Below are 11,581 nucleotides of genomic sequence, written 5' to 3'. Positions count from 1 at the left end.
GAGAAGGTTTACAAATCAGGAAAAAACAAGCAAGGCTTCTCTGAGCAAAGGGCCTCCCGGCAGGCTTAAATTTCCTGGAGTTCACTTTGGTTTTTTCTTGTTGCCACCATCCAGGGTTAGGTTCTCTCATTCCAGAATGCTGAACTGAACCATGCAATGTACTGACCAGCTGAAATGCTTGTGCATTCCACTAAATTTAAGCACCGCTATATGCAGAAATAAGCAGACCACAATGCCTCTTGTCCGCGCACCTGTCCAAAAAACCGCCGTGCAGCCATGCCAACTAGTCCTCGGTCCATGGATGAACTGGTAGAAAGTGCATTCCGGAGTAGGATGCAATTGTTTTCGCTTGTCCCTGCACTGCAATCAGGAAGTAAAACGTACGAATCAGCTTCTTTTAGATTGCGTTGGTCATTCTACCTTAGTTACTACCAATGTAGGGATACCTTGAAGACGGGAGGTTAGACGACGGCAACGAGGGATATCCATCTCATTTTGCGCAGTTGTACCAAAACTAAGGTGTGTGCTTTTGATTGCACGGATAGAAACTATACGAAGACAGACATCCCAAAACGATATGGAGACAGACATCCCTGTTTGCGCCAATACGAAATACGGTTATTTAAACAGTGACACATATTACTACTTTCCCACGTTTCCTCTTAGAACCAAGTCCTATATTCATGCTACAACTTTCCCACTTTCTTCCCTATTTGAACCAATGCTTTGAGTTCACTGTATGAACTAGCTTTACTTCTAATAATAGTAGAAGTCTAGGTGGCTTTGTAACAGCGGACGAAAGTAGAAAAGGATCCACACGAAGGGGGAAGAGCTGGGGCAGTAGAGCAAGGCAGGTTTCGAAGGAATATATACCTGAGGGTCGTCGTCATGTGGCAAAGACGACGTCGGGAGGCCGCATCTTGGCCACAATACCGCAGGGAGGAAGAAGGGGTCGGAGGCCCTCCCGAGCCGGCGCTCTCTCAGAGGGAACAGCACGGCTGCCGATCAGGACGTGCGGGCAGCCTTTGGTCTCCTCCCTCACCGCCGACAACAGCGTGAACGATGCACCTACACCCCTTGCCCCAGTCGAGGTTGTCTGGCCGGATTTGTGACGAGCCGTGAGCTGAGAGAGAGAGTGTGGCCACCTATGTCTTGCTTAGATCTGGAGAGCATGAGAGAGTGAACGAGAGGAACCCTAGTAAAGCAAGCGCTAAGGCTCCTGCTTTTATATATAGTGGAGTGATTTTGTTGTACCGGCTTCAAAATAATGCGCTCCTACATGTACCCGCGAGTGGGTGTGAGAGAACTAGTGCATGCGTGCACCGCTTCTCTTCGTGAGAGTACAACATATACTATGCCCAAAGAATGTTCGCCGCGAGAGTAATAGTATAAGTGTGTGACGTGTGAGCTAAAATAAAATGTTCGCGCCGTCTTTCGTTTTTTAGAAGTTCTGAGGGTAGGGTGTGAAGAGCACATATGTGCATGACGTCTACCTGCAGATAGAGGATGGGTGCGACGTGCGGGTCTGTGAAAGGACTCGGGAGTCGTGACTCGTGAGGGTGCGTGTGCGTGAGAGAGAGGGGGCACGTATCAATGCAATGCATGTGTCCATAAATCATTATCCGACAAACGTTAGCCACAAGCCTTTTCCTGATGAACGCCGTAAGAACCGTTAGATCGGCATCCGACAGTGTCAGTTTTGCCATGTCATTTAATAGATCAGCCACTTCTCCTACACACAAATCTTCCACGTGAGTATTAGCAACTGCCGTATGCTCCTTCCATTCCGAAATGCAGTGCATATAGCTTTATTGAAAATTAGAACCTCGCAAACTTTTACCGAGTTTTAGTGTACCAAATTGCACATGTAGAATACCCTGTATATATCATTTCATTCATCTTCTATAGGTAACTATAAAGATGGGTGAGGAGTCTACAAAGAAAGACCATCGTATCACCCGCAGCAATTTCAACCATCCTTTAGTGTCGAGGAATATCATAGGAACTCTATATGATATGATTTTTATAGGATTTTTTCCTTTAGAGCCAATTGGTTCATAGGAATAGATTCATATACTCTACATTTCAAAGGAAATAAACATGATATCATTTCTATAGCTTTAGAGCCACTTGGTTCATATGAATGGATTCCTATACTCCCTTAATTTCAAAGGAAAATAAACATTAGCGTATATTCAATAGAAAAGTTCCTATGATATGAACCAAATTACATCTCTTTACTAATCCCTCCTCATAGGAATTGAGATACATGTCATCTCTAGATTCAATAGAAAATTTCCTATAATGTGAACCAAATGACATCTCTTTTCCAATCCCTACTCATAGGAATTGAGATGCTCCATGTCATCTCTTTTCCTACAACTTCCACGTATGCATCTTCTATTCCTAAATAGATAGTACAACCCACTAGTAGCTTTTTTCCAAAACATGCAACTATGGCAAAAGAACTATATAGTGTGCCAATAACTTTGAAAGATGGTCGCTGGATGGAGCTAACTCGACAGTGCAGATATGGGCAAATCCGAGCACTACTGGCCATTGGATATCATCAACATTCCACCAGATCTGCCACATGTACAATTTAGAAGACTCTGTTGTTGAACTTAAGCATAATGCACAAACCTCAAAACACAAGCACTTCTCCTTTGTTCTAGAATCTTCTGTATCATAATTGATTATTTTTTTCTAAATGAATTGCCATTATTTGTTTTTTACTTTATGATTTACAATGCACAACCCCACGAATCCTAACGTTTTTATAAAACTAATTGATTTTGAATGAGATGAACTATAGGAACTAAATGAACATCTACATCATGCATATATGACTCAAAGCTTTACATGCTATAGTGTGTATTTATTCATAATTTGGTTTCGAAATCTCATGCGTTCAATACATGTGTACCTTACTAGTTTTGAGTAGAGTAGCAAATTTCACGCTGCCCCGGGTATATCAAAAAGCAGGGCCCATGCATCATTGCCTTTCGGTCGAACCTACGTCCACAATTTTTTGTATGTGCTATATCTCCACTGGTCCCCGAACCCAAAATGCTGCCTCATTCCCGTAAAACCAAGGGCCCACACATATTTAAGGCGTCGACTCGATCACTCGAACCCGTTTACTACGACGTGGTCCCACACGTCGTAGTACTCCTACAAACCCTACCGCCGCACTCATCATCGGTTTTCTTCAAGAGGACGAGGGAGAAGACGATTTGTAGTGGAGGCGCTTTCAAAAAAAGGATCTGTAGTGGAGACCCCTACCCTAGGGTGCCCTAGGTAGCTGTCGCATGCATCATTGTTTTCTCTTTTCTTTATGCTCTTGCGCGCTAGAGTGAAATGATGGTTGCTTCGTCCATCCAGCTTAATGCGGGAAAGGTGGGGCTTTGTGATTTGACCCCTCATCGCTCATTTTCTACTACTACGACGCTACGGCCGGGTGCCTCCAATTCCAACCGCTGCTCCGAACTGTAATTTGGTGCATCGCACGTGGAACAAGACGGTGGATGAGCCACATGTCTGCCAAAGGGGCCTTGTTAAGTGTGTTGCCATTTCGTGTGCGGACTAACCCTGCTTGAGTTGCTACGCCAACACGACAGGAGCAGCCTACCCCTTGGTTTTGCTCCTTGGTGAATCTCGACTATATTGATCTAAAAAGATACGTGCTAAACTACCCTCTCCGTCTCGGTTTTTTATTTGTAGGCGTCTCGGTTTATAAGGCCTGCACGTAGTTCTAGGTCATCCATTTGACTAACTAAATATGAGTTACTATGTCACAAAAAGTATATCATTGGATTCTTATTGGTTGATATGTGAAGAAACAAGAAACGAGGTAGAAGTTAATGCACCGCGCCTTAGTATTGTGGGATTATTTGGTTTTCGTAAGATGAAGTGCGTTTGGTTGCAAGGGTGGTCATGAATGGGTTTGGATCGTTCAGAAAATAGACATGTTTGGTTATAAAGCACATGAATGGTCCGAGTCAAAAAAAAGAGAATATGCCTTGAAGATGCTGAACCATTCCACCCAACCAAATCGGTCAAATCAAATGGCCATCCTTTGCATGCATGACTATGTGAGCATGACTGGTGGTCCCGTCTTAAATAATTAGCTCATCTCTTATATTCAGCCAAACACATGAATTGAATGGTCCAAATCCATTCATACGATACCTTCAACCAAACGCATCCGACGGAGGGAGTAGTTGTATTTCAAAGTCGAGGGCGGGGCTTTTCCTGCACGGTAGGCGGGGCAATTCTGCCTAGTCGGTTCGACAGAGACGCGAGAAGACGAGGGAGTAGGCTGCTGCAAACGTAGGGCTGTGTGATTTGACAGCAAGTTACTGCTGGACAGGTGGGGACCCGTGATTTGACTTGCCATTATCATTTTAACTGCGGCGCTACGACCGGCGTGAGTCTCCCGATTCCTGACCACCTCCATACAGGTGCCTCTCCCAATGCTCCACCATGTAGTAGTAGAGGCTGGCTCTTGCATGAGAGCCCACTTCTCCACTTTTTCCTTGCCTCTCTTTCCTCCACATATGCAAAAATGCCATGTAAAGCGCACCCTCCGTCTAGGTGTGTAAGTCATCTTACGAAAATCAAATAATCCCAAAACACTTAGGTGCGGTGCATTAACTTCTACCTCGTTTCTTGTTTCTTGACATATCAACCGATAAAAGATAAAGGGTGTGCATGCTTTTAATGACTTGAGACTATCAAACACGACATGCAGTGGTTAGTTCATTGCATGCAATACTATTAATTAGCAAATAAACGCTAATGTTTCCCGTTTTCTCCTCCTCCTTGGTGACGGTGCACAGCCTAAGATGGTATTGTACTTACTTGCTCCTATAGGTGCTTAAGCTTGCCACATAGGCATAAAGTCTGATGTGGCAAGTTAATCAAGAAGAGAGAGAGACTAGTTTGGTGACCCAAGGAAGAAACGGTGCTAAGCGGGTGTACCTAGGTGAAAAGACAATTTTGAGTCTATAGCTAATTAAATGAAGCAAACTTAGCAACACCATTTCATTGGAAGAGGTCACTCCTTGGCAAATGCAATAAATACTAGTACTCCTTGTGTCCCAATATATAAGAACGTTTTTGACACTACACTAGCTAGTGTAAAAAACGTTCTTATATTATGGGACAGAGGGAGTACGAACAAAGAGATAGAGAGGAGTAAAAAAAATACACTTATAGCCAACGTTATAGCCAACCTTGTTGTAGTATGAGTGACTAAGTGATGACTATGTATGACATGCCAACATCAGATAGCCTAACGCATCGTGTTAAATCTCCAAGGGCGCGAACACGCGAGCGACGCGACGGTCGTGGTAGGCGCGACCATGATACGGGCTGCTGGCAGCCCTTGGATCTGAGATCAAACGGTCGCATGCTATGTTGTTGAAAATTTTAAGAATAACCCTCCAGGATAGGATATTCACCCATAGGTCTAGAATCACGCCATGCAACCGCTCGATCTCAGATCCAAGGGCTCTCGGAAGCCCGTATCATGGGAGAATGGAAAGCCACTACCCTGCCGTTCGCACGCTGGCAGTTTGCTCCTACTCTTTCCCGCACGTCCTTTAATACTACGGTGGTTCGCTGCTAGTCGTCCCGTCCATTCACATTACGGCAGTTCCACTAATCCTAACCCTCCTCCCAAATCCATGGCGTCCCAAATCTCCCCGATCGGCAGTGAGTACAAGGTTAGAACCATCACCAGCAGTGAGTTCGACGTCATCTACACCCGTACTTCTGCGACGGTGAAAGGATGCCTTTCTTGCTTCAGACGCATGTTCGAAAACTCACATGATGAGTGAGTCGCTGGGCTAGATGTTGAGTACACCACAGTCCTCGGACGAGAGAAGGATCTAAAGGACGAAGTGAGGAAGAAGCCCGCCGTGATCCAGGTTTGCGTACATAACATTTGCTTGGTCTACCACATATGCCATGCTGACGTTGAGTGCCAGGATTTTAAGAACTTCCTCGAGGACAAAACAGTCAAATTCGTTACAGTAGACTTTAAGAACGACAAAGAAGTCCTGCGTTGGATAGGCCTCGTTGTAGGCAACCCCTTCGACCTCCAGAAGAATTGGCTGGTGCCCTCTCGTCAGCCCTCAATGCTAACCCTGGCAGGAGCCATGGTTCATCCTTCGTACCGCAAACTGGAGAAACCTCATTACACATTTCATCGTCATGCATGGCAGCGGAATGTGCTAGATATAGACCACATCCAGTACGCTGCAATGGATGGCTACCTTTGTTTCAATATCTACAAGGGTTGGATGAAGAGCAACAGCCAAGTTGGCGGTTCAAGCAAAGAAGTATCGGCCAAGAGGAAGAGGGACAAGGACGAAGTCGAGGACGTGGAAGAGGACTCCGATTAAGGTGGCAGTGTCGTTGCTCATGGCGGTTCTAAACTTGTAATGTAGTGTCTACCGGATTAGTTGCATAATTTAATTTCAGGTGTGCTTAGTTTAATTTGAGGGGTGTGTTGTGCTGAGCCCCCAGCAGAACTATGTTATGTTTCTTCTCGTTACTTTAACTCTTCAGTATGTACATACTAGTACTAGTATTTCTTTAATAGAATTTAGCACCCCAATTAAGCACGTACTAGCTTTTTTAATAGTACTATATGCATAATTTGGCGACGAGTGCTCTCTATATGTACCACCTTTTTTTAAAATTTCAATTTTTGCTCCATGGCGCAATCCATCGATAGTGGAGTACTACTGTACAAAAGTATACATTTTTTAAAAGGCTAGCGTACTGTACATCATATATATATATATATATATATATATATATATATATATAGCCAGTTAAATTCTCAACCTAGAACGACGTGCAAGCCATGTAGTAAACCGATCCAGAGGAAGTATAGTAAAAATGAGGTGATTTTACCCAGTGATCGGCGGGGGAGCATGGCCTGTCATGCGGTCCCACGTGTCATGATGTACCAAGGCGATGCGCATGTCCCTCTTGAGGTAGAAGCAATACTAGTACGTGGTTTGAGATGATGTCCAACCGAAGTGTGAAATAATGGTTGCTTCATCCGTCTGCGAAAGTGCGGCATTGTGATTTGATGTCTCATTGCTCATTACTAACACTGGGCCGGTACGAGTGGGGTGTGTCCCCCTGCTGTTCTGCACTGTTATATCGTGCTTGACACGTCGACCCGGTTGCTATATGTCCCACATGTCGGCGACAGGAAGTACAGAATTCTTGAAAGGGAGCGTCGACGGAGGAGTATACTACATAATTCATGAAAGGGAGCGACTTAGTTTTGGAAAAATCTGTTTTTACGGAGTACGTACCCACCAGGGTTTATTGGGCTCATCTAAAAAACATTCATTTTAGGGAGTAGTAGTACCATTACATGTTGGATTTCGAGGTGCGTTAGATCGCCCGATGCAAGCAGTGTCAAGAAGAAACTAACCAATGCACGTACAAGTTCATGGAAATTTAGTGGTCATTCATGCATTCGTTCTAATTAATGCCTCGGTAAACATAACTTCTTGAGAAAAACGAGGGTACTGTGCAAACTATGAAATTAAGTCGACCACTCACCGTCTACCTTGGTTGGAGAGATTTTGAAATTGAGCCATAAACTGGTAAGGAGGGAGTAGTAACTTTTGTCTCGATTACTATTTGTGGCCTTGTATAAATGCAAAATGTATTTTTTATAGTGGCCTTTTATAAGTAAATAGAGGGAGTAATAACCAAAGTACGTAGTAGGGACGAGGAGTAAACAGAGGGAGTAGTAAAATTTTCTCCTCGTGCTGCGAGCCACCGCGTGCATGGGCGAGGGAGCGGGCGTAAAGGCGTACAGTAGTACTCCAGCTTCACCTCATCCTACGAGCCACCGTGCCCGCGGGCGGGGGAGATGGCGTACTAAGCAAGTTTCTCCTTGTTCTCTGAGTTGACGGGACACATCAAAAGTACTCCAGTGTATAGAGCCTTTCCTGTAAGGTAGGCCCCACAAGGTTTGCCTCTTTTTTTAATTTAACATAACGCGTCAAGTTGCAATTTGTTTGTTCACCCGTGGTAGACGATCCTCCCTCCACCAAATGGACAACCAGTACACGTGCCAAATTACCACGTGGGCTTCCTTTTTCATACAGAAATGATCTCCACCGTGTACACACGCGGGTGTGGTTGGGAAAGAGACGGGAGTACGTGCGCCGTGCGTGCACCTCTTCTCTTCATGCACGTCCCCCACCTATGTGGGTTTGTGTGAGAGAGATACAAACCTAGACATAATGCACCGTCCATCCCCATGCCTCTGCCCAGTCCGACCACCAGTCACCACCACGGCACCACGCCCCACTCCTCATCACCTTATCTCTCATATTTCTCCCTCCATTTTTATATACAAGGGGCCACTATCAAAATTACAATTTGCAGATATACAAGGCCACTAACACTAATCGATGCAATATTAATGGTGTTTGCCTCGTGGTACTAGCAAAGGAGGACATTAATTATCCCTTGCATGCATGCGGGAGTTTGTAAAAAAATGCATCTTGATGTTCCGTGCAATGCACGGGCATCTTGCTAGTCCATGAAAATAACACATGGCAAAATCCACGGCGAATGAAGGATTTGAATCTGTTGGGAGGGGCTATTTGGATCTTGCCCGGGGTAGCCAAAATATTGGCGAACCTTTTGTCCACCGGTGCCTTTGCCACCGATGAATGAGGAACGACTCGGGTGATCATGGTGTCATGCATCCTCCAGCGCGCACATTGGAGACGAGCTCGCATGAGCTGTGTTTTTTTGTCCCACAACGCCGCCCGAGCCGCCCACAGACTGACCGGCGACCCGCAAATTATGCCATCCAACCATAGCCGCACACATTATGATAGCAACTCAACCAATCGGACGAAATTCATGCAAACACGTAGACAAACTGATACTCATTCACGCAACCACCGGAGTATTTCATATAAACAACGATGGAAATCATATAAAATACCGGATTTTCACACAAACATGACGGATTTCATTACATTCAAATGAACTACGCAGTGCTAGTTCTGGACAGCACAGGTATATAATACATGGCCTAAATGGTCGCCCGCCGATCAATTTGTGTTCCTCATGTCCGGCAGCATGATCACCGGACTGCTGGGAGCCCCAGAGGTATATGCTTCAGCGCAAAGGACGGCTCGCTTCTCCACTGCCCAACTGATATCATTGGCTGGTGCCGAAGATGATGGTGGCTGGCACCGGTTCGAGTTCATCACCGACCACTACTTCGCCATGGCCGGCGCTGGCTCGAGTTCATCCTAACATTGACCTCTTCCACGGAGCCCATGCGGGGTCGATGATGGTCCTCGCAACAAAAGGATCCGGCAAGACACCTGTTGTGTACGCCGACGTCGCCTCCGCGGTGGCCTTCATGGGACCCAAGCGGCGGCGGCCTCCCATGTTCTACTTCTCCTCGATGATGGCGGCGGACGCGGAGGCGCTGGCCACCGAGTCGTCGCTCTTCGCGCACACGGCTTCTGTCGCTGCTTGCATGGTGCGGCCGCCGGCATGGGAGTCTCGGCCACAGAAACGGGGGACGCGGTACGAGGTGGCGGCGTGGACGGCAGCAACGACGCCCGTCCGCTGCTCCTCATCGAGCTGGCCTGGTGCGGCGAGTTGCTGAACCGCGCGCCGGCTTGGGGCGGCAACTGGCTTCGTCAGGCGAGGGGAGCTATGTGGATCAGCGAGTTGCATATCTCGTATCCGATGGGCTACCCAGCCGGCTTGGATGCGGAATAACTACTCTTCGTAAGCCATTGTAAGAGTGGACAAAATGGTGGAGGAGATGGGGGAGCGGCGGAGGTGTGCAATTCTTGGCCGGCGTTTGGCCTCGTTTAAATAGGAGATTAAATAGACGGCGGATGGGAGGAGCTCGGCCGGCGTTGCGTTTAACGCCGGCCCGGTCATGAACGGACGTGTGTCCAGAGTGGGTTTCTCGGCTTCCACACGGGCGGGTTTCATGGAGGCGTTTGAATGCGGCACGGAGGCGTGTTCAGCCGGGTGTGCCGCGAGTGGCGCCCTCGACTCCAACCTAGGACACTACACCGTTCTTCCACTGACGTGTGGGCTCTTTGGGTGCATGGCCTGCATGTCAGTGACCCAACGCAGGCAGCGCACAGCAGAGGAACCTTTGGTGGGCTAGGGCGGTCAGAAGCGGGCATTTCATAAACCAATGATTGTTCATTGAGTGTGACGTCATCTTTTTCATGTAGTTAAGTGTGTGTCTTGCGTCGTGTGCTGTGTGCATGTAGGCGTGCGAGTGTTGCTTGCGGGCAAGGGTGCATTTCAGTGTTGCATGCATGGGTGCGTACGTGCAAGGGTGCATTTCAGTGTTGCATGCATGGGTGCGTACATGCGTGTGTTCGTGAGTGCATGTGTACGTGTCAGTGTTGCACGCTAGCATGCGTGCGTGTGTACGTGCAGTGTTGCACGCGTACATGCGTGTGTGTCTTGCGTGCGTGCATGTCTACGTGCGGGGTGAGGCTACATGTCAGTCGACTGACTTTTTCATCTCTGGTCATTAGATTTTCCAGCCGTTGGATACGAAATCAAGGGCCTCCAGTTTATCATCAAACTCCACCCCCCCGAGCCGCTAGCCACCACCGGCCGAACCGCCCGCCCCCGCGGCCCGCGGCCGGCCCGCCCTCCCCGAAACCACTCCCCATCGCCGCTCCGCCGCCGCACCTTCGAGAGAGTGGGCCAGCATATATGATCGTGAGATTTTACGAAGTCACCATAGGTGCCTCGTAGTCGAGTGGAACATCTCCTCCCACTGAAGGTACATCGCCGAAAAATACTGAAATTAACACAAGATAAATGCGAGCACCGGGACTTTAACCTTGGTGGGCTTGAGAAACCACTGTCCTCTAACCATGCAACCACATGTTGGTTAGCACGACGAAATGTATGTGGTGACCGTTATGAGCTTATTCTGAAGTCCAGTGATCATATCGTGCTTTCACTTCAAATACAATGATCGTAAGTGTCGTCAACAAAATACGGAGCACGCATCAAATGCAAAGTCCCTCAGTGTCATCAACAAAATATGGAGACGTATCGTGAGCTAGATACCGTTGTACTATTGTATATGCTTATTTTCTTAGTGGCCGATTGCGTGTGTGGTGTGGTGGGCACATCATTTCTAGTTGTGGTGGGTTAACATGAAGACTCATGGGTTGGTTCCATCCTGCGCCACATATAGGTTGGACCGAGACGTGTTATACGGAGACCCATGTGGAGGACTCGGCGTACAACACGAAGCTACCAGAGTCATGGAGGACTCTATCCCCACTGGTGATAAGCCGACTATATATGATTTGTAACCCTAGGCCCTTAGTATGTTATACAAGCTTGGGGGCTAGTTCGTCGATAGTATACACACACGCACAATGCCTGGTATTCACGTGTACTTTGTACACACCCCTAACACTAATATACAGTACCAGGAGTAGGCTCTTTCTTCAACTGCAAGGGTCCGATCCGAACTAGGGTAAAACTTTGCCTCGTATTACCATCCAGCCTAACA

The sequence above is a fragment of the Triticum aestivum genome, chromosome 3B, assembly GCF_018294505.1.
Source record: "Triticum aestivum cultivar Chinese Spring chromosome 3B, IWGSC CS RefSeq v2.1, whole genome shotgun sequence".
NCBI classification, from domain to species: domain Eukaryota; kingdom Viridiplantae; phylum Streptophyta; class Magnoliopsida; order Poales; family Poaceae; genus Triticum; species Triticum aestivum.
The sequence above is the reverse complement of the archived record's forward strand: the minus strand, read 5'-3'. Positions refer to the sequence as shown.